The sequence below is a fragment of the Pinus tabuliformis genome, chromosome 7 (genome assembly GCF_031772625.1).
Source record: "Pinus tabuliformis cultivar Carrire ecotype Pingquan chromosome 7, CPIR1, whole genome shotgun sequence".
In the NCBI taxonomy this organism is placed as follows: Eukaryota; Viridiplantae; Streptophyta; class Pinopsida; order Pinales; family Pinaceae; genus Pinus; species Pinus tabuliformis.
Window position 1 is genome coordinate 1,253,873,338 of NC_142293.1, and position 25,161 is coordinate 1,253,898,498.

A 25,161-nucleotide genomic window follows, 5' to 3' on the forward strand; every position below is an offset into this window, starting at 1 on the left:
GATGCAATGGGTGGACCCGACGACAACTTTAGACCCGGGTGCATAATATTTCAAGTCTGGCCTTATGGTTGACCGTCGGTTTTCCCGTGTATTCCCATGTATTCCCATGTATTGCGATAATACGTTGTGGTCGGGGTTTTCAAAGGGAAATCTTATGTGGCGGATCCGAAGGGATTATGAACCGCGACACATATATATTTCGGGTCCGCTTTCCCCTATCGCTAATCGCAATCGGCAGTCGGCGAAAGTGAAGCCCATGCGATATGCGAAGGGGCGATATGGCAGACCCAACGATAATTATACACCCAGGTATATATTATTTGAAGTCCGGCCTTATGGCTCGGTCGAGGTTTTCTCGTGTTTTCCTGTGTATTGCGATAAAAGGTTGTGGTCTGGGTTTTCAAGGGAAAATCCTGTAAAGTGAATGGTCCGCTTTTGATGCATTGATTAAGCAATCCTTGAGTAAAAATGAATATTATGGGCAAAGGAAATACATGTCACAGCAGGTTCGGTGGGTTGATAATCATAGTTGCTTTGCGTTGTAAGATTAAATAGAAATTGTGGCTGAATGCAAGGTTTGTTTGTGAGCATGTTTGTCATATTTCTCATATGAATTATTTCTGCAGGCGAGTTCGAGTGGACCCGGTAACGGATAAAGGCGAATTATATCAAGATGACACCTCTGCACCATCAGTGTCAATATTACAAAGGCATGTTCTGCAGAAAGGGATATGAACTGCCATAATGCATATCGGAGGCACGCTCCATGTCAAGAGGAAGCATCGCAACAGATATACCTTCTACGTGTCAGCAGTGATACCGACTGTTCTACGTTTGTGTATTCTGATTTGTATATTGAAAAGAGCAGGGGAAGGTGAAAAGTTAAGTGAAGACCAAGAGTCATTTCCAGTGGCATAAGTATTACCTCTGGATAGGAGAGGAGGACTTTTTTCTGGTCAAAACAACTTTTGATTTATTGTGAATAAAGAAGACTATTTGGGTCAAGAAGGAGCATGTTGTCTCAAATTCATTTTCCTCTTCTTTCATGTGTTTAGAATCAGTGTGTTGTTGCTCGCATAAAGATAAATGTGTTTTGCCTTGTGCATATTGATAACATACAGTTCGTGGTTATTTCTTGTTATTCGAATATAATTCAATAGCATGGTTAACTCATGAAAGGTTGTTGATTCAAAACTTGTTCAACATCAGTTGCAAGTGTTATTTGTATGGAAAGGAATGTGTATTCCTGTATAAGTGGATTGCAAGTAGGATTTAATATAGTCTTGTTCTTATGTGAACCAGTGATTGATTCATTTGGACTTGGAATCTATATGTGATGTTTAACCTCTTTTTGTTATGCTCATGTAGGATAGATTAGGATAGTTAGGACTAGCTTAAGTAGTGAGAAGTAGTGTAGATAAGATTCGATACATATAGGTTAGTTGTTTCTTTTGTTTATTTAATTGAAGTCTTCCTCCAAGAAGCAATATTTCAACACCTATAACAGTTTACGGGATCCTTTAAAACCCATTGGAACTAGCCATTCCAAACGAAAGAATATCTAATTGGGGTCTGCAATCGGGTTAGTTCCCCTTGTTGGCATAGTGAACATTCACCCTATCAACAGGGTCTTAAACACAAAATTGGAGTCTCTAAAATCATAATTCATATTTTTTTTGTCCTCGTCATGATTTTCATGGATACTTTGTCACTACTTGGAAACTTTTCTTGTAACAACTTTGTCAAACCTTCCTTCAAACCTTGCATAGCTTCTTCTAAAACTTCCATATCCTCTTTTAAACCATCCATGTCTCCTTTTATTTTTTTCTCTAAACTATCCATCTTAACATTCATCACTTCCAATTCATTTTTGGTTTCTTTTTGGGAGAGTGAAATTTGTTTCACATGGTCCTGAAACTTTGATATATCATGTTGCATTTCTTCCTCTTCTTCATGAGTCATTTTAGATATTTCTAGTTGCTTACTGGGTGTGTCCATTTTTTCATTTCAAGGCATATCATAATTAAATAATGATATATATGCTTCTATATTCCCTTTGAATCACTTTAAAATGATTCTTCAAACAAAAGCTATGCAAATTAAAAAAAATATACACAACTTTTTCCTTGTTTTTTTAGCTAGATATTGAAAGTGTTGTATCTATGTAATTAAACTCTTTAAGATTTGAAATTCCCTTATGTGCTATCCCTCTACATCTTCTTTCCAATGCCACAAGTCAGACAAAAAATAGATTCTTCAAGATAAGGTTATGCCCAATCTTCCACGATGATCTGATTATGGATTGGTTCAGTTGTGGAGGTAAATCCCCTCTACAGATAGAGGTGATCCCTACTAGCCCAAATGGAGTCTAACAACAATCAAACAATGCTAACACGCAGGTTCCTAATTGCAAATCAAAGACCGACGATGAGGGCCTACCTGGATTCCAACGCTAATATTTGTAGAAGAGTCGTCGCTCCCATTCCTTTGCTCCGGATGGTCACGATCCCCACGATCCTCGTGAACAGACACCTGCACATGCAAAGAATGACACAAACACAAGCATAAAATCCAACAGATGCAACTATATATCAGTCAAAAAGGATATAACTCAATCATCATCACAAAGACAATAAGAGTGGAACCATAATGATAGTCGTCTATTATTGATAAACAACAAAGAAGAATACAACCATAGTTCTGACGTCAAATCCTCCTTTGGCTGGGTGATCAGTAGCACATGCCTTGCAAGGCTTGTTGGGAATGGGGAACAAGCCTCTCTCTCCTTGGTTACTTGGACAAGAATCTCCTCACTTTAGATTTAGCTTCATGGGAATGAAAAGGCTTCTTGTAACATGAGCTTAGCAATTCTCAGACTTTGGGACTTAGAATTTGGATCTTGGAGACTAACTTGTCAAAGGCAAAAGGAAAAGCTTTTATAGATAGAGGAGAAGGAGTTAGGGTCATCCACAAGATTCATGGGATTGGCTTTATCACTAAGAAGCTTCCATGAGAGGTGGAGAACTACTTCCCTTCTATGGAGATTCGAAGCCCAACTGAACTAACTCAAGATGGAATCAGTTCATGAATAGGTTAGGAAGAACCTTCGTAAGTTTGTTTGTTAAAAACTTTACCTAACTGGGTTGGCGCGAGTGTGACTCTGAGATAGAGCACCAGCTGGCGCGCCCTCTTTGGAGGATTTCCCCCATTGGCACGAGTGATACACAGTGGAACCGCGCCAATGGAAAAAGGGCTATTTTTATGGGTATTTTGCAGAAGGTGTCTTCAGGGCATATGAAGTACATACTCAAGGGGATACAATGCAAGTGTTTTCAGGTTATGTCACTTCTCACAGGTCCCGGAATAAGTCCTCCAATGTGCGGGAGAAGGGGTAATAGGGACGGTGACAAATTACTGTGTAACAGATGCCCCCTAAAGCATGAGGCCCGAGAGAGAGAGGGGTGAAATGCTTTACAAAAACATGGCCAACTGAAAAACACTGCCACCGCTGAACCTGCATGAAGAAGTACAAATGATATCTCAAGTACATGATATATGTGGTATGGGTGCAGCCATCCATAGCAGAGTACATAAAAAATCTAGATCCAAGGTATGGACGCAGCCATCCAGTGAGGATTGATAAGTAGACTCAAGCATGATCGCAACCATCCCGTGAATGAGTCAAGTAATGATCATAATAATCCACAAAATCGCAACTTGGATCTCAACAGACAAAATCCAGGGTCTTGCGCTCTATCTCAACCTGAACAAAGTACAAGTTCAAGCATGCAAATATGAGAGTCGAAGTCGAACATGCAAGAACAACATCTGATTACCAGTCAATAATGAAAACTGTTAACAGATGCGAGAGGTATCACCAATAATGACAATGGTCCTCAAGGCACTATAGGTACAATCTACGGCATGCGAATCAGTGAGCCGGCGTCGAACACCCGTAGAATCATTCGAACAGAGGACAATGATGAAAACCTCACGTTGAACGTGAAGAACCTGCCATTGAGGCATGCAGGCTCCAAGGCACCAGAAGGGAGTCTCTATATCGACTTCCTGGATAATGAGCTGAAGTTGACAGGAAGTGACCTTAACCGAAGGTGGGTCATAATGTTTCCCACATCATCGACACAAGACAGAGAAAGATAAGATGTTTTGTGTGAGGTATCAGAGGGAGGTTGAGTATTCTGCAGAGGTCAACTTCTCTTGAACATATTTGCGGAATGACAGTGGACTTGGCAGTATTTGACATCAAATGATCAGGGGTCATGGTGACAGGGCAATGAGCAGATGAGAGGTCAAACAGGATAACCCAAACCCACGGAGGCAAGTGCAAAAACAAGATGAGATGTCCCCACCCAGACACGAATGTAGACAAGTGCCATGTTCAAGAGCGACATACTGCCGACACGACAATGATTGTGGTTCCATTTTCCCCACCATTTCTGGCGAGTACCCCAATTATTTTTATCAACAAGATTGACGGGGATAGCATATGCTTGTAAAGCATCATTTCGACGGGATCCGATGTCATTAAGTTTTAACGAGCCTGACAGAGGAAGAAATCAACGTCTTTTTCATGTTTAGAGAGTTTGAAAAGACAGTAGAAAAGTAAACTCCAGGGGGGTCCTTTTTCGTAAAGTTGTGTCTCTCGAGCCTGAAAAAGTATAAAACAATGCTCGAAAGAACCGCCCGATCATTACGATCGAGGAGTACTTTTCATGAGTAGTGATTTCGACCTGAAAAAGTAAAAAAGCAATCGAAACCACGTCACTTCGTAACCATTAACGAACCTGAAACGACAAGGGTCCGATGATCTTTTCGTTTCTACACGGTCGAAAAAGGGTTTAAAGATGACCGCCTCTCATTTACATTTAACGAGTCAAGAGGAAAATCTCGGCATCTTTTCATCTTTAAACGGTCAGAAAAGAGCTGAAAGCAGACCTCCATTTTTATTCTTTTTAACGAGTCAAAAAGGGAAAATACTCGGTAATATTTTCATATTTTACGAGTCAGAAAAGAGCTTAAAGGTGACTCATCCTAGAGGAACGAGTGGTATAAAGGGTAGCAACTGGTTCCGGCAATGGTGGAACTACTCAAAACATGTAATGGTCAAGAGGCTGGCTAATAAAACCACTCATCGCTGCGGTTCCTCAGGAAAGGAAAAACAACCAAGTGAGAGCATATGATCGGCCAAAGAGATGGTAGCAATGGAATGAAACAACCAAGGCTCATCTAGCAGAATTTAGCGGATAAAGCGGCAATCACAAGATGTGAATTAGGTATGGGTTCATTTTTACACAAGCTTGAACCATGGAGAACTCTGCTTGGATTTAGTTTCATGTTTACACAAGCTTGAAACGGAAACTATGCTTGTTATAAGTTTGCATGCCCCCAACATAATGACGCAAAATGAGGTACATGCCCCCCAAGCTTCATTGCATTCAACAAAGTGGATGGAATGAAGGTTCACTTTCGAGATCTTGGAAAGACTCGACTTGGATTTTACGAGATCTTAATCAAAGACTCAATTTGGAAAAGGAGGTGTTGTTTCATTTTTTAATGAGGTTGACATAGGAAAAGAGCTATCCTCATAACCCTTATTTCATTTTTTAACGAGGTCGACATAAGATCAAAACTATCCTCATAACCCTTGTTTCATTTTTTAACGAGCTTGACACAAGATCAGGAACTATGCTCGACCATACCCAGTTTCATTTTTTAAGGAGCTTGACATAGGAAAGTGAACTATGCTCCGACCAGACTTAGTTTCATTTTTTAAGGAGCTTGACATTGGAAAGGAACTATGCTCCGACCAGACCTAGTTTCATTTTCTAAGGAGCTTGACATAGGAAAGGAACTATGCTCCGACCAGAACTAGTTTCATTTTTTAAGGAGCTTGACATAAGAAAGGAACTATGCTCCGCCTGAACTTCATCATAATGAACAGGAAGTCGGGGCTTCCAAGAGTGCCACTCCTGGTGGAAGGACAACATCTCGGAAGTCAGAACCCAATGCCCCCAGGACACTACGGACGACGGCGACATCACTGGATACAGGCACGGGATAAGTGGCCACGTAGTTGATCTATGGTGGGGCAGATACAACTGGTGGATAAAAACCAGGAGGGGATGACAACTGCGCAGGAGGCACCGGGGGACTAAAGAACGATAATTGATCTATAGTCATGATTCTTCCGTCGTGTGGAAAGCAAACCACACGGAAAAGTGAAGAGACAAGGGCCCCCATGGCATAAACATAGTCACAGCCAAGGAGAAGACTGAAATCTGGAGCACCTTGGGTAACCAGTACGTCTATATAGACGATTTTTCCTCCCAAAGTAACGGGAAACTTTGGGAGGATCCCTAATGGTTGACTGGTTCCTCCGTCAAATGCCAACAGATTCTGTGCGACTGGCACAAGCTGTGGGGAGCCCAAAGCTTGCCAAGTAGTGAAAGGCATGAGACTGACAGATGCACCCTCATCCAAGACAGTGCCAGGTACTGCCTTAGCATAGGCATGTACTGTAATCTAGAAAGGAACATGGGATGGAAGGCGGAAGGCGGTCAAATGACTCCAGTCAAAGGTGACGGCCAAACTACTTGGTGGGGGAATCGTATGATTGCCCCCCTGCGCTACAGGAGATGAAGAAGGACCCTCTTGATCAGCGAGGATAGGAGGGCCATTCTCAGACTCAGGAGAATCTGACAAGACGAGAAGAACATGAGCAGTAGAATCATGATGCTCCTCCGGAATGGAGTAATCAACAGGTGATGAACCCAAGTCAACACTCTCTCTGACCAATGGTTGGTCTGGAGCAGGCTTGGCACAGCCAGGTTCGGAAGGCAGAGGACAGACAAGAGAAGAATCTAAGTTGATCTCTTTGTCTACAAGGAGGGGGTCAGAAGAGAGCCTCTGATAACCAACAGGAAGTTGGGGTGAAGAAGCTGTAAGACTTTCCAAAACAGCAGAAGCTTTATCCATGAGCAGACAAAGGTGAAGGGGATGATTGCCCTTACATAGTCTGCAGGGGATTCGAATCTTCCCTTTCTTCTGAATGTCGTCAGTTGATAGGGTGGCATCGCCATGAGCTTCAGAGGACAATAAGGGGTGGGCCGGATCACGAGACCATACTTCTAAGATCCTGGGAATGCCACGACAATCACGAAGAAGGTGGTCATCCTTGCACAATCTACAAGGAAATTTGACCTTCCGCGGAGAAGCAGAAGGTGGCTCGACTTGAGTTGTACTTTTAACCTCTCGCTTAAGAGACTTCTTCTTCTTCATATTCTTCTTCTTCTTCTTAGCCACCTGGTTCCTTCAATCCAGACTTTCACCAGGCGAAGTAGAAGCTGAGGACGCAGAAATAGGCGAAGAAGGGGAAAGGTCCACCTTAGAATCAACATGATGTTGTTCGAGTGGAGGAACTGATTGACCAGCAGTTGAGATGGTAAGGACCAGAGAGGTTGAGAACAACCAAACAAGCAACCCAACAGTTAACCCAGGAAGGGACAATGTTGCCATGTAAGGAGCACCAACATTTCCAAAAGGAGGGAAATGACTAGGATTCCAATCAGAGGGGATGCCTGGGTTGGTAAACTCCGAAAAAGTTGCCATCACAAACGAGAAAGAACCCTACTCAAACTAACGCAAACAAGATCTAACCGGGTAAATGTGAATCGTGGCCGAATAAATTTTAAGACGTAGGAACAAAACTTGACCTTTTCATTTTTAAAGAGTCGAGAAAAGGACAAAAGATGACTCTAGTCGCCTTCGAATATTTAATGAGCCTGAAGTGACAAGTGCTTAGATGGACCTTTTCTTTTAGGGAGTCCGAAAAGGAACGAAAGTGACTACTCTGGAGAGCTAGGCAAAAGGGTTACCAGACAATCCGTAAAACTGCATATACACCTTGGCAATCATATGAAGACCAAGGACTTTCCGTACGGCGGTCAATCTTCCTGAATGCTGTGTTTGGTGCGTTACAACTTGTAAGGTAGTAGACACAGCTTCCTATGGATAAAGGATGATAACCTAGTGGGGTCTCCCCATATACTCGACGGTACGTGGGAGCTCAAATCTGTGCTAGACCACTATTGCGTCACGAAAGGAGGAATCAATCACCCTTGAGTGAAACAAAAGTGACTAGGTTTAACGACGCCGGAGAACGTCTCTAGCCTAGACCTCTAAACAGTGTGCGTTATGTTCCAATGCGTTGTTAGATTCATTCAGTTCATTTTAAAGTTGATCTTGTATTAGGTTTCAGTTTTCAGGCCTTACCGTATGTGATATCTCAAAATTCCCTAAATGCAAACTATATGCCAAAATATGTCATTTCATTCGATGAATGCTAATTACGAGAGGGTTTGAGAGCTTTCACGCAAATGAAATGATCACAAAACAACAAATAACTTCCCTAATGCAGCTAATGGAAATTAACAAACTTTTCTTCGAGATCACTAATCACTAATCAAAATGAAAAGCTTCTAATTCTCATTAACTAATACAAAGAAAAAGAGATTTTTTCTTTTGTTGATGGCAAAGTGCATTAAACAAACTTTGAGAAACGATAAAAAACAAATTCTATTCAATACAAGCACATTCAGTTCCCTAAATCACCAAGCAAACCTCCAAAGAATGAGAAAAGTCCCAAGAAACATTATGGCCCACCTTCGATTAAGGTCACTTCCTATCGACTTCAGCTCATTATCCAGGAAGTCGATCTAGAGACTCCCTTCTGGTGCCTTGGAGCCTGCATGCCTCAATGGCAGGTTCTTCGCGTTCGACGTGAGGTTTTCATCATTGGCCTCCGATTGAATGATTCTACGGGTGTTCGACGCCGGCTCACTGATTCGCATGCCGTAGATTGTACCTATAGTGCCTTGAGGATCATTGTCATTATTGGTGGTACCTCTCGCATCTGTTAGCAGTTTTCATTATTGACTGGTAATCAGACGATGTTCTTGCATGTTCGACTTCGACTCTCATATTCGCATGCTTGAACTTGTACTTTGTTGGGGTCGAGATAGAGCGCAAGACCCTGGATTTTATCTGTTGAGATCCAGGTTGCGATTTTGTGGATTATTATGATCATTACATGACTTATTCACTGGATGGCTGCGACCATGCCTGAGTCTACTTATCGATCCTCACTGGATGGCTGTGTCCATACCTTGGATCTAGATTTTTTATGTACTCTGCTATGGATGGCTACGCCCATACCACATATATCATGTACTTGAGATATTAGTTGTACTTCTTCATGCAGGTTCCCTAGTAGAGTCGCCAAATTGTTGTGGAAGTAAATCCCCTCTGCGGACAGAGGCGATCCCTACTAGCCCAAATGGGGTCTAGCAACAATCAAACAACGCTAACATGCAGGTTCCTAATTGCAAATCAAAGACCGATGATGAGGGCCTACCCGGATTCCAACGCTAATATTTGTAGAAGAGTCGTCGCTCCCATTCCTTTGCTCCGGCTGGTCACGATCCCCACAATCCTTGTGAACGGACACCTGCACATGCAAAGAACAACACAAACACAAGCATAAAATCCAATAGATGCAACTATATATCAGTCAGAAAGGATATAAATCAATCATCATCACAAGGACAATAAGAGTGGAACCATAATGATAGTTGTCTATTATTGATAAAGAACAAAGAATAATACAACCATAGTTCTGACGTCAAATCCTCCTTTGGTTGGGTGATCAACAGCACATGCCTTGCAAAGCTTGTTGGGAATGGGGAACAAGCCTCTCTCTCCTTGGTTACTTGGACAAGAATCTCCTCACTTTAGATTTAGCTTCATGGGAATGAAGAAGGCTTCTTGTAACATGAGCTTAGCAATTCTCAAACTTTGGGACTTAGAATTTGGAACTTGGAGACTAACTTGTCAAAGGCAAAAGGACAAGCTTTTATAGATAGAGGAGAAGGAGTTAGGGTCATCCACAAGATTCATGGGATTGGCTTTATCACTAAGAAGCTTCCATGAGAGGTGGAGAACTACTTCCCTTCTATGGAGATTCGAAGCCCAACTGAACTAACTCAAGATGGAATCAGTTCATGAATAGGTTAGGAAGAACCTTCGTAAGTTTGTTTGTTAAAAACTTTACCTAACTGGGCTGGCGCGACTGCGACTCTGAGACAGAGCGCCAGCTAGCGCGCCCTCTTTGGAGGATTTCCCCCATTGGCGCAAGTGATACATAGTGGAACCGCGCCAATGGAAAAAGGGCTATTTTTATGGGTATTTTGCAGAAGGTGTCTTTAGGGCATATGAAGTACATACTCAAGGGGATACAATGCAAGTGTTTTCAGGTTATGTCACTTCTCAGAGGTCCCGGAATAAGTCCTCCAATGTGCGGGAGAAGGGGTAACAAGGACGGTGACAAATTACTGTGTAACAGGTTTAGTAGAGAGAATTTGTACGTAGTGACACATGTCAATATTTCAACCTTCGGCCCTGAAAATGATACACAAAAAATTAAAATCCGTGTAATTTTGGAAAATTTTTACAAATTCAAATTTGATTCTCAAAGAGAAAGTTATGACGATTTTCCCTAGGTCACTTGTTTGAGATGGAATTCTCGAGCATGCAAAAACCCTAAATTCCTCAGGTCATATATCTGAAAATATAACGAACCAAGATCTTGTCAATATTTTGAATCCACATGGTTGAAATTTCATCTTCTGAAGCCTCGTAGAAAAAAAATTATAGTGAAAATTCCAATATGGCATGTTTGAAAAAGCAAAACCATAGAATCCAAAGCTCTGATACCAAATGTTATGCAACCAGATCACAAAATAGAAGAAAAGATAGATCAACGACTTGAGAAATAGTCTCTTCGAGGTGGAAACCTCCTTTACATCACATAAATGAAAAATTCTTAGATGATACAAATGACAAGACCTCATTTCTGTATATAGGAGTCTAAGGGGTCACAATATAATCAGATCCTACATAACAATAATAATGTAAGTGCACAACAATAAAAATAGTGGGCTTCTATGGGGGACAATAATAACAATATGGGGGCTACATTAACAATAACAATAAGGGGACTACACTATTATTATAGGGACCTAACATTTTTAGTTGTACATTTTTGTTTTGAGGCCCATTTTTAACCTCAAAATTTCTCTAATTACAAGGATTTCTTCAATTTTCAAACATGTGTCTCTCTATCATGAATCTCAAAGCCTTGAGGTTGCTTAATATAAACTTATTCTTAATATAAGTAAGAGAAATGGCAAATCTAATAGAAGCATACTTGGAAATGGGAGAAAATGTGACTTCATAATCCTCTCCCTCTTTCTAGGATAATGCTAGAGCCACAAATATTTCCTTGTACTTCTTAATACCTCCATCAACTACATGCTTTATTTTGTAGATCCATTTGGAAGACAACATATTTCCCTTTAGGCCTTGGCATGATTTCCCAAACATCATTCTTTAATATAGTTTGGGATTCTTAAATCATAGCATATTTCCAAACTTGATGCTTAGTTGCTTCTTCATAGGTGAATGGCTTAGACTCAATAATATGACACATCATGGATGCATAAAATGAATAATTCTTTGGCCTCTTACTTTCCCTGAAGGTCCCATGAGGAGAAAAATATTCTTCAACTTCCTTCAATTGTTTTTCAAGCCAGGCAGGTCTCTTTCTAGTCTCAGGTACAGTGACTCTAGGTGAGTGAACAAATTCATGTGTGTCATCAGACTCTTCATGAGGATCTTGTTCCATAGGTCCCAATTCTTTAGATTTTGATTCCACATTCTTTAAATCCACTTGCATTTCATCATCAAAGTCCAAGTGTGATCCCTTGGACTTCCACAAAGCAACATCCTCATAAAAAATAACATCCCTACAAATTTCAATAGAGCATTGCCTTGCAACATAGACCTTGAAGGCCTTTGAATATTCATTGTAGCCAACAAAACTTCCTTTCTTCTTGAAAGTGTCCAACTTCATTCTTTTCTTCTTGGGCACATGAACATAAACAAGACAACCAAAGGTTTTTAAAGTTTAAACATTGGGTCTCTCACCTACGAAGACTTCTTCAGGAGTCTTGTAATCCAATATTTGATGTGGGAATCTATTTTGAGCATAAACAAATATCCTTGAAGCTTTCCCAATAGGAATATCATTAGTTCTTGATCTTGAAGCATGGAGTTGGTTTCCTCCATAATAGTCCTATTCTTCCTTTCAACAATTCCATTTTGTTGAGGATGGTAGGGAACTATCATCTCCCTCTTAATTCCAGCATCCCAGTTGAAGGTAATTAGTTCCTTGGATATATACTCTCCTCCATTGTTAGACCTTAAAGCCTTTATCCTTCTTCTCATAGCATTTTCAACCTGTGCCTTAAATTCCTAAAACTTCTCAAATACTTCATCCTTGTATTTCAATAAATAAATACAAGTTTTACGAGAGTAATCATCAACGAGAGTGACATAGGCCCACAAACATCAAAATGCACATGATCCAAGATTCCTTTGGATCTACTATTACTGCTAGTACATCTTCCTTTGATATTTTTCCCAAGAGAACATCCTTTACAAACTCCATCATGCTCAATCTTGATCTTAGGTACACCTTTAACAAAATATTTCAATATAGAAAAGGATTTATAATGAATATGAGCGTACCTTCGATGCCATATCTCACAAAGATCTGTGGTGTTGCGTAAAAATGCTTAAATTGAGCATCCAAGAATATGATATAGGCCTCCAATTTTCATACCAATTACCTTGGTAGATTCAAAGGAGGAGCCCTTCTTCCATACTATGACTTGTCCATCAACGAAAGAAATTCTATATCCTTTGTCCTCGAGAGATGAAATGGAAAACAAATTATTCTTCAAACCAAGAATATATAAAATATTGTTAATAGATACATTACCTCCCGATTCCAATTATAAGGATGATGACCCAATCCCCTTGACTTCATATTTTCCACTATCTCCAAGCTCAACCCTTTGAGCTATCTTCTTTTCAACCAATTTAGAGTGGTTCTCACGACTTCCAGTCATGTTCTTGGAGGCACCACTATCCACTAACCATGTTTCATCATGACCTACAATGGAAACAGTAAAAGCATAATAAAATGAGTATTCATCATCAAAATCATTCTTTCTAGGCCCCCTCCTATGAGATAGTTCATTAAAATTAGTTGCAGAAGCATGATGATTCCATTTCCTTTTTTGGTCGTCATCCCTTTAGGGATCATTCCTTTGAGGGAATTTAGTTTGGTAGTGACCATATGCTTGGCAACAAAAGAATTGAATATTTGTAATGTCTCTTCTTTCTTGAGAGGGAGGAGGGGTTCTTCTTTGTGGAGTACGACCCCTTCTTGGAGTAGGTCTTGGAGTAGATATTCAATTAATTCTTCTTCATGGAATTCTTTGAAATATTCTAGAATTAGGTCTTCTAATTGAACATCTATTACTCTTTGAGTGGGCTGCAAAAGCTTGAAAATATTCACCTGGATTTAAAATCTTGCCTCTAAATAGGAGCCTTCATTCTTATTGAGTGCAAGCAGCCCATATCTTGTCAAAAGAAGGTACATTTTCTCTACCACTAATGCTTGCTGCAAAAGGATCCCAAGATTAAGGAAAACCACCCATTTCCATAGCTACCAATTATTTATCAAATAATTCTTCATAGAGAGCCTTGATTTGATCTCTTATTTGATATATTACTACAAAGTATGTTGCTACAATATCATTCTTTTTCATATTAATCTCACGAAGTTGACCCCTTAAACTTATAGATTGATTGATGTTGTTGATGGTGTACAATCCAATGAAGGCATCATACATTTCCTTGGAAGTTTTGTGATCAACAATATAGGGAATTAAATGATCCCTAATATATTCCACAATGATGCTCCTAGCTAATATGCCATCTTCCTGAAACTTTTATTTTTCTCCATGGCCAGCTAGTTTAGTAACTTTTCCCAAAAAATTTCCCAAGACCTTGTGCCTTGTAAGCACCAGGTCAATTCTAGCCTTCCATGACCTGTAATTTGTAGCTCCTTCAATCTTGTTCTTTGTCTTCATGAAGGAATTCATGATGAATATGTCCAATCAAAACAAAAGATATAGAACCTGAAATTTCTTCAAAGTGATGTCAATGCTCTTCAAGATGATCTCAATGCTATTTTTCCTTTACCAAACCTCAAATACCATGCTGATTTTCTAGTGCAATCAAGACTAGTACAATTTTTCAATTTGATAACTACTTCCAATGATACAATTAAACTTCTCATATCATTCTAGTAATTAAGCAGTTATACATGAAACATTTCAACCATTAACTTTCTTTAATAGAGCAATAGAGATCACAGTAAACAATAAGACAAGAGACAAGAGACACCAATATTTAGGCTAGTAGCCATGTCAAAACCCACAAGGGGAAAACCCAACAATCTTTCATTATGAGAGAGGATTCATCTCATTAAATATACATCAAAATATTCCAAAATAGATTCCAATTTTCTGACCTCAGTATTGTCCAATTCAAACCAATCAAAAGAGAGAGAGAACATTCAAGGGGCTGAATTTTAACCTAAGGTAGATGAACATAAGATCTGAAATTCATTCAAAATCTATGTCAATGAATCTAGTCAAATCTCAGACAAAATATTAGAGATAACCTGCAATCAACCTGCGAACAACAAGCCAGAACAGGAGTGAACTTTTAGTCAAACAAGGTCAACAAACTGTTGTAACTTTCGGCCTCTATAAATAGTCAAAATCTTGGTCAAATAGAAATAATCAATCCCAAGTCAACACTAGTCAAAACAAAAGTCAACTAGCTAGTTAAGCCAGATAAGAATTTCTCCTTTCCTCCTTCACACGTGTGGATGACTCTTCTTGTTTCAAATAAATTTGATGTGATGGATGAGATGTCAAAGTGAGGTCAAAGAACTTGTATTTATACATGTGTTTGGAGGAAGTTTTTGACCTAGGGGTCAAACCCATTCGAAGAATGGAGCCAACTAAACCAAGAGAGGTTGACTTGGTCAACATATAAAATATATTTTTTCTCCTTCACTTTGCCAATGAAAATATTGATTAAAGCTACCAAATTTTCAACATATTCCTCATGCATGGTTGACTCAGACAAAAGGTAAAGTCCTCTGCCATATTTTGCTGAGACCCTTACTAGATTAATTTCGCTGTAAATCCAGTCATCTTTTCATTTTTAACGTTTTCTCTTTCTTGTGATAAGTTCGAAGGGTGGGGTTAGGAGATTCATACCCAGTGCCTTACCTTTGATGTTTCTAAAGGTTATCCGGTGCTATTGTTGTTGGACAAGAGATACTGAAGCTACTCAAGGTAATTTTTACTTGATCTAAGAGAACAAAGTTACCAACATAATGAGAACTATAACCTCAAAATGAGAACTCTAGCAAAAAAAAAACCCCAAAAAACATGAAAAAATAGTTTGAAAACAAAAAGTGTTGATGCTGGAATAACTCTTGTTTTTGGTAAATTTTCAACATTTTTAAAAAATGGCATTGAAGAACAATTTTTTTGTGAAAAAAACATGAAAAAACACCCTGAAACGAGAAGTGCATCAACGCTTTTTTTTTTGGTTAAAATTTCATTTTTTCTTTTTTTAACAATGACATTAAAAACTAAAATATTTATGCAATAAACATGAAAAAACACTCTGAAATAAAAAAAGTGTTGATGTTGCATGAATTCTTTTTTTTGGGCTAAAATTCGAACATTTTTTTAGCAAAAATAAAATATCATAACTCCAAAAATCATTAAAATTCCAATAGTTTTAAGCAATACGTTAAAGATAAAATATCACGGCTCCAAAAAACCTAAAAAATTCTAACAATTTTCAACCCTAGCATTAAAGATAAATATCATGACTCCAAAAGACCTTAAAATTTTGACATTTTTCAAGCATGGCATTAAAGATAAAATATCACGACTACAAAAAACCTTAAAATTTCAACATTTTTCAACCATGGAATTAAAAACAAATATCATGACTATAGAAAACCTTAGCTTTTCGACATATTTCCAGATATGGGTCATTATACCAAATTCTAAAAATATAGTTCTTTTAAAATCTTAGCCTAAGCCAACTTGGCACATTGCAATGAAAACTTAAAAATCAACCATCAAAATGACACATAATGGGGGAATGCTTGACCCATTGCAATGAAAACTTAAAAAGAAACCATCAAATTAACACATAGTAGAGGCGAACTTGATTCATTGCAATGGAAATTCAAAAATCAACTATCAAATTGATACATATTGGGGTCAGGTTGCTAGTCGAACATCGACACAACGCCTACAACAAAAATTAAATAAATAAATAAATTAAATTAAAAAATCAAACAAAACCAATATTGTTGAAGATTTCTGGAAGTGAAATGTGTAATGATTTTGATCCGTCCAATGTTTCAGATGGTTACTCCATCCATCCTCAGGGACCAAAGATATTTTGTGAGTAAATGAGTGTTGAAGAGTCTTTTTTATAGGATACAAGGAATAAAGTAAGCATTGCGTTAACATGTAGAGAATAAATTATCAAATATAAAAATTATTAAATGTATTGATAAGTGAAACATATATTTGACCAAATTGATATTTAAGGAATTTAAGTCAAATAAAATTAATTAAAAATAATAATTGTAATTTGTATTTGACCAAATTCACAATTGAAAATTGAATAATAATAATTTTAAAAAATAAAATAACAATTAATTAACAATGAAATAAGAATTAATTAAAGATATTTTGTGAGTAAATGAGTGTTGAAGAGTCTTTTTTATATGATAAAAGGAATAAAGTAATCATTGGGTTAACATGTAGAGAATAAATTTGGTCAAAATCAAATATAAAAATTATTAAATTTATTGATAAGTGAAACAGATATTTGACCAAATTGATATTTAAGGAATTTAAGTCAAATAAAATTAATTAAAATAATAATTGTAATTTGTATTTGACCAAATTCACAATTGAAATTGAATAATAATAATTTAAAAAATTAAAATAAAAATTAATTTACAATGAAATAAGAATTAATTGAAATTTAAAAAATATTCATAATTAACTAATTTATTATAATTATAATTATAATTATCTATATATATATATATATATATATATATATATATATATAGATATATAGATATATATATATATATATATAAAGAATTAAAACAAAATTAATTAAAATTAATAATTGAAAAAAGATTAATTAAATTTAAAAACTTCGGAAAAAAATTAGTTGAAATTTTATTTATTTAAATAATAAGAATTAGTTGAAAATTAATGATTTAAAATAATAATTAATTAAAAATAGATAATCTAAAAATATAAATCAGAATAAAGAAATTGAAATAAAAATTAATAATAAATAATATTTATTAATTAAATTAAATAGAGAATATAATTTAAGGAGTAAGGTTAAAGATGACAGAAGGAGGGTCAAATGTGTACAATTCGGGAATGATGAACAATTGTTTTCTTTTGTGGAGGGAGATTTGATGAAGGCCACCAAGGGCAGGAGATAGGCAATTAAGGGAGGGGGAGAATCAATGGGTGAGATAGTAGATGACAGTTTTCCAGGATTGGCTCAACCTGTATCCATCTCCTCTATTAAGTTATTAGGATTTTTCTAAATTTTGAGGGCTTCTCAAACAATTTGAGAGTTATAGAAAGGAATAGAGGCAAATATTTTTGATTGATAGAAACAAATTAAGTGCTTTGACTTGAATGAATGCTCAACGATGACAAAATTCAAATCATAAACCAAAAAAGAAAAAAAAAGTAAAAGAAAAAATTTGAAATTCAAAATGACAAAAAAAATTCAAATTAAAACAAAAATATATGAAAGAAAACAAAAAAATTGAAAAAAAAACATAGAATATTTTAAAAAATAACCAAAAATAACCCAAAAAAAAATAAAAGAGACAAAAAAAAAGCATTAAACAAATAAATAAATAAGTGAATATATATAAAACGTAAAATGGTAGTAATATATAAAGTTATAAATATAACATTACCCACAAAAAACATTAAAAAAGATATAAAAAATGGGGTCCCTAGCGACACGGTCGGGGCGAGGGGTCGTTTCTCGGAATCAAACCCATCACCCTAGTGCCACTTGAAAGGGTTCTTGCCAGGGCAGCTAGAGCGACCTTTGACGTCGCGCTAGGGCAGGGGTCAATTTTGGGGATAGACCCCTTGCCCCAGTCGTGCCATTGCAAGCGAGTCGCTCCTGTCGCCTTGACAACGACCCTTTGGCGGCGTGGCTAGGGCAGGGATCCCTTTTCATCCCTTTTTAAAATTTTATTAATATATATTTTTAATGTTTTTAATATATTTTTAATGTTTTTATTTTTATTTTGTTTATATATATATATATATATATATTTTATGTTTTTAATATTTTTTTATTTGTTTCGTTTGTTTTTTTAAATATTTTTCTAATAATATTTACTTTTCTATTATTATTATTATTATTTTCTTTTTTAAGTTATTAATTTGAACTTAATTATATTGTTTTATTTATTTATTGGTTAATTTTTATTTTTATTTTCAAATTTTCTTTAAATGTTTTTTTATTATTGTTTTAAATTTATTTAGTTTTTAAAGATTTGTTTTGTTTTGTTATTTTCATTTTTTTAATGATTAAATTTGTTTTTAATTTTTTTTTGTTATTTTTACTTAAAATTTTATGTGAATGATTATATTTGGAAAAAACATCAAATATTATCATTTTTTGAAATACAATTCATAAAAGTTGCTATTTTTTATTTAAAATTTTATGTGAATGATTATATTTGGAAAAAACATCAAATATTATCATTTTTTGAAATACAATTCATAAAAGTTGCTATTTTTTTTTCAATTTTTTCCATAAAAATGTTTTATTTGACATGTCATTTTTAGCTCGGAAAAATGGTTGGTATTCAGATATCGTGGTTTCCCCCCTCCCCCACGTGGCATGCATGCAAACTTTAAAGTATGTGTAGTGCCCACTCTAGTTTCCTGACCCGGATACGACATTATCTTAGACACTCTATTCTTCGAGGACCTCAGATTGAGGATCTGGACCCATGACACTATTATTAGCGATTGAGATATTCATGGTTGTGATGTTTATGAATGCTTTCCATTGATATTATGGTAGCATGAATGGTTACGTATCTTATCTATCAGTATTCTGATGATTGCAATATTAATAGTTAAGTTGGTCTCTATTTGAAATTATGATGAGGGTAGTAAAGAATATGTATGCGCTCTACTAAAAACATAATGAGGATAAATTTTATGGATAGGTATATTTCTACGATGTTACGATGTGATAGCTTAATGAATATGTATGTTTCCATTGATGATTATTGATAATAGCCATGAGGGATGTGTCCCCTATGTTACCTACTTCCTTTAGTTCAGACTTACAATGGACAATGATGTGAATGACCAGGAATTGTTAATGATGCTATTATGATAACTGATTAACATTGAGAAACCATGTTACTGATGATTATTGAGTATGGCAGGAAACCATCAGAGGCACTCGCATATGACATGTCGATGGCACCTGGTTTGATGAAAATTTATATTACTTTATCTTTGAAAGTCTAAGTCGATCTTGGAATCTGCCATATATGTTTAAGTATATTCTGATGATATATTAATGGTTGCAGGCACAGATTAGTTTCTTGACCGAATGACTCACATATGGGTGATGGGGTTGTACAAGTGGATGGAACTACATGGGAGGGGTGGGACAGAGTCCCTAATCTCACCCACTAGCACTCCCGCCGTGACTTGGGCTGGAAGGGTTGAAACACCTTCGCCTTGAAGATCACGATGCCATGAGGGCAGGTTCCAAAGTTGGGTTGCTCACGAGGACTTTACCGGGGGGTGCGCATCAAGGTGGATTCCTTGATCCCCGACACTATTAGTCTCACTATAGCAGGCAACACAAGAGATGATAGTGGTCTATGACGTTGCATTATACTTTCCCCTCGTAATCACTGGATGCTTGAAGGGCAAGTGGTGTGGCACCCTTGGAACTTCAGGGGAATTTCTTGAAGGGCACGACCAACTTGGCACCCTTGGCATCACAAATAAACTATTAGGTGTGGCACCCTTGGAACTTCTAGGGAAGTTCTTGAAGGGCACAACCAAAACTGGCACCCTTGACATCACAAATAAACTATTAGGTGTGGCACCCTTGGAACTCCTAGGGAAGTTCTTGAAGGGCAGAACCAAACTGGCACCCTTGACATCACAAATAAGCTATTAGGTGTGGCACCCTTGGAACTTCTAGGGAAGTTCTTGAAGGGCACAACCAAACTTGGCATCCTTGGAATCATTAAAAATAAATAATAATAAATAAATATAAGCAAGGAATGAAAGCTAGGTAAATTTACATCAAGGGTAAATGATGATTAGAAACCAATGTAATTAAATCAAAAATAAAACTTGGAATAAGGAGGATCATAGGAAGAATTTAAAATAGAGTACCCTAAAAACTCTACCCTTCCCATTTTGGAAAATACTAGGAAGATTATGTGGTTTAATTAGGAAAAAGGGGAAAGACAAACATAATGGTAAGAATAAAGATCAATCCTAAACTAATTTAAAACCTAATTAAGAAAAGAGGAAGGTGAATTAAAATGAGAATAATAAATTAAATTTAGAGAAATGTAGAGAGGCTCCATGTGTCAACAACCAACATAAGAATACCCATCTAGGAGATAACCTGAGTTAAATTAGGGAGTAGATTGGGGATAAAATCTTGACTCATTAATTGACTTCAAGTAATGAACACAAATTAAGGAATAAAAGGGGGGAATAAAGAGACAACTAGGAGAAGAAATAGGAATCTTGTTGAGGTGAGGAAAATATTAGTTTTAAATAAAAATTTAAGTAAATAATTTTGGGAGACCCTTGATGTGAGAATGACACATGGGTGGGTGAATAATCAAGCTATTGAATTATTAATTATGCATGACATGACAAGTGTCACCTATGAGGACTCCTATAAAAGAAGGGGCAAGCCATGGGGGAAGGGACTTTTGGGAACCCTATTATTGGATGGATGAGACGTTGTGAGAGCAGTGATTACGAAGCTATAGTGAGTTTGGTGAGGTAGAGGATTTAGAGAGGGGACTCTTGAGCCAAGGTGTGGTCTCCTCTACTAGCTAGTGTTTGTCTCCATTGTACAACCCCATTGCAGCTCGGGGGTCCGCAGGGAAGAAGAGTACCCAAGGAGTAGGCTGGGAGGTTAACCGGTGAGTCTTTGCATTCGGATCAAGTGCGTCATCATTCACTCGCGGAGGTGACTAGCTACAAGGGAATACCAGCAACAGCAGAGCAAGCGGAGTCTCGACTTCTAGTGAACGGTACATATGTATTTGATTACTATTGATCTTAGTTAAAGGTATGAAAATGTTATGATATGTTTCCTGGAAGGAGTGGCAGAAATGTGTGTGCAAAATAAATTTGAATCTCAATGCGTTTCTTTTTGGTTGTATTTGCTGTAAAAATAAAAAATAAAAAATAAAAAATGTATATAGTCTGGATGTGGTCCTCACACTTGGTATCAGAGCCAGGTTGAACCCTTGAGGCCTATGGGCCCATGCATGCATAACTAGTTTTGTTTGCTATGTGGGTATTTCTCTAAAATCAATTTACTCGAGTTCGGGTCAAGGCTCTCCTCTATTCATCCATAGTTGCAGAGTTTAAGAATACAGATACAGAGGAACTAACCATTTCATCTGGAGCTAGATTGGGTTTTCTTTTATAGTAAGCTGAAGCCAGGTGAAAATGAAGTTGTTACCAAGAGAGGTGGATAAGCTTGCACTACATGGGGCAGGCTACCTTGCACAAAAGCGCTTGGCTCGAGGACTGCGGCTGAATTACACTGAAGTAGTCGCACTCATCGCCACTCAGGTAATGGAGTTCATTAGAGATGAGAAAAAAAAAAAAAAACAGTTGCCGAGCTGATGGACTTGGGAATAAAACTTTTGGGCAGGCGCCAGGTGTTTCCTGCTGTTGCTCATCTTCTCGAATCAGTTCAGGTGGAGGGAACATTTCCAGATGGCACGAAATTAGTTACTATTCACAATCCAATTTCAAGTGAAGATGGCAATCTTGAACTTGCGTTACATGGGTCATTCCTTCCAGGTTAAATATTCTCTTTCAACTCCATATTTTGCTGGAAGTTTTGCGTACAACCTTATGCCTTCCCTATTTGGCATTTTCCCTAGGCACCTTAATTTCAAACAAAGGAGCCTTCTTAGAGTTTATTTTTCATTGTTAAACGTTTTATGATATTGGTTGCTAAATGTAAGGAGATCCCATGATTTGTCGTATGGATGCATGTTTCTAAGCGACAAGCTTGGTATTTTTCATTTATGTTGTATTTCAACATATTTTACGCTAGAACTGTACACTCCACAGGCAACTCTGCCTTGAAGCAATTTGTTTGAACTGTTTGAGCTAACCCACTGAGTTGGTAATTTTTATTCACTGTTATTTGCACTTAATAATTTCTATGTACAGTCATGCTGTAATATCCCCAAATGGCAAATAGAGATACCAGAAAAATAACAATATTTCCAAAACGAGGGCACAACAGAATCTGAAATTTTATTTGCATATAAAAATCTGAAATTTTATTTGCATATAACAATCTGAAATTTTAAATATGAAGATTACTCGCTGAAAGAAAGACAAATTTGAAACTGTCCTCTAAATTTTATCTCCAAATCGACTTCCAAGTGTGACGAATGATTGTAGCCCAGAAAAGATGATGTGTTAGGTTCTCACAAACCAAAACTCCTCCACTGGAACACACCCTTATGACTAGGGGGAGCTCATATGTCTCTCTAAAACTAGGGATACTCAAGGTTGTCAGACCTTAAGCCCCAAATTGCAACAGCATAGAATAGAAAACTCACAATATACTGCTGACAGCTACCAAAGCGATTTTCTCATTTTATCAACTATGGAAGTTGAGTTATCTATGAAAGATTCTGCCTTCAACCCATGCGCATTAGTGAGATTCAAACTGGTGTGCCTTGTTGACTTGAGGACAACCCAAAGTGTAGTGTTCGAGCGCTGGAGCTAAGAGAAGGTTTCAAGGAGATGTGCATTGTTAACTCACTAGTCTTCATGCAGTTCTCTTCCATGCATTTCGGTTATTTGATGGTGAACTAGGATGAGATGGCCGTGCGCATGGCTAAGGGAATACACTTGAGTTCAATTGAAGTAGAACTGGAGAGAAAAAACATTTGCTCAGTCTAGTGGAGATACTCTGGATTTAACTCATGTCAAACTGCTGTGAAGTGGGAGACAAAAGGCATGTGCCTAGTTAACTGGACTACACTTTCAGCTATCTCCCCATGCATGCATGCGCTGTAGTTAACTCCAAGAAAAGTGCCAAATTATTCCTAAATCAGTGCATGTGTCCCAGTTGTCTTTAGTTCACTCATGCATGTGCCCAAACCCAATGTGGCTTTGTGTCCTTTTCCTCTTGGGTAACCCAAGAAAAGGACAGCCGATTTGCCATCAGTTTTCATGGTTTGAGTTGGGGACATTACACATGTCCATTAGGATGATTGTGCCCCTTATGTTCTGGATATGACTACTCTTTTGACTACATATTATCATATAGTATATCCTTTACATTTGTTATATATTTATTTATTTTTGTCCTCTGCATTATATAAACTTATGTTTTTACCTAAAATGCCAATGACAGACCTTGAGTCATGAGTCATGACTATCAAAGTTATGTTAAAAGTGGTATGGAGCCTATCACGCCTGTTGTGTCCTCCATCTTCCCAGGAATGCCCATATGGGGAGCTTATTCACAATTAGTGGATGGTAAGCCAAGGGAACTGAACTACACTAACTGTAGACCTCACAGGGAACTCTCTTTCGAAACAATGTGTTTGAACTGTTTGAGCTCCCCACGATCAGATTTTGATTCAGACATTGGATTCCCTTGCAGGCATGCTTCTGTTTTCTATAGGAATTATGTTGTTTATGGTTTCGTTTGTTAGGGATCGCGAGTTCCAGAGCTTTTTTGCGAAAGGCTACATTGTTTTACATACTCTGATGGCTCTGTGGAGGTTTTACTTTGCGAGAAGGGTGGAGGATTTGGCGAGAGATTGGCCTAGACAGGTTGTTGGAGATATCATCATGAGCCTCTCTTGGGTATTTTCCTGGTGTATAATTGGAGAGAAAAATATGATTAACCTATCAGTGCAAGCTTAATGAGTTTTTTGCATAGGGACTATTAGAACGCAAAGGCTTTGGGCTTGGGCATACAACAGGAAGAGAAACGGATATTAGATGTGCTCCTAAGGCAAGTTTTTTTGGGTTGCAGATTTTGATTAGGATGCAACAAATTGTGTAACAACAGTTTTGATCTCGTCTCAGATCTAGAACCGAGCCGAACTTCGAACTGTTAGTGTAAAAATTATTGATAACTCTATGTGTGTGTGAGTATCTAACAATTCTACAGCATGTACTGACTGGGGAACTGACAAATACATCAATCTTTCACATTGTGAGCAAGGAAAGCGTTGTCTGTATGAAGGTTCGACCCCACCTGGCGGTTCCCCGAATTCATGGGTATGCACATGCTTAACGGTTGTCAAATATGATAAAATCAAATTCACCTGTGGTTTTTATTTTCTACCGGGCGTTTGCTGGTTTAATCTTTGTAGGATGTCTCTTGCCACACTTATATTATTAGAGTAATGCAGTTTGTAGAATATATATTAATTAGGCAGTATTCCTTTTTGGCGTGTGTTGTTTTACCTTGCAGACAAATTTTATCACGAAAATTTGGGTGCATTGTGGCGAAGGAGGCGGAGAAATGCGGCTGGAACAGAAGGGACTGTTTTTGAAAGGTAAGCCTCGGTTTCGAACCCTGTTAAATTTGCGCCGGAATCTTGAATCCGAGGGAGTTTAGAGCGCTAGATGCAAGGTTTTCAGAAACAGAGCCTAAAACGCTGCATAACAAGTGAATATAACCGCTTCGGGAAATCAATTTGGGGCATTGTTACTTTATTTTGTGAGTTTTGTGTCGGCACTGTAAATGCCAGCTACTATAAGTGAAAATTTGCCAGTT

General features: G+C 37.5%; 1 pseudogene; it reads left to right on the forward strand.

The window, feature by feature from the left end:
* The first annotated feature begins 256 nt into the window (after positions 1-256).
* Positions 257-24,280, forward strand: LOC149251925 (uncharacterized; annotated as a pseudogene).
* Positions 24,281-25,161: the final 881 nt, after the last annotated feature.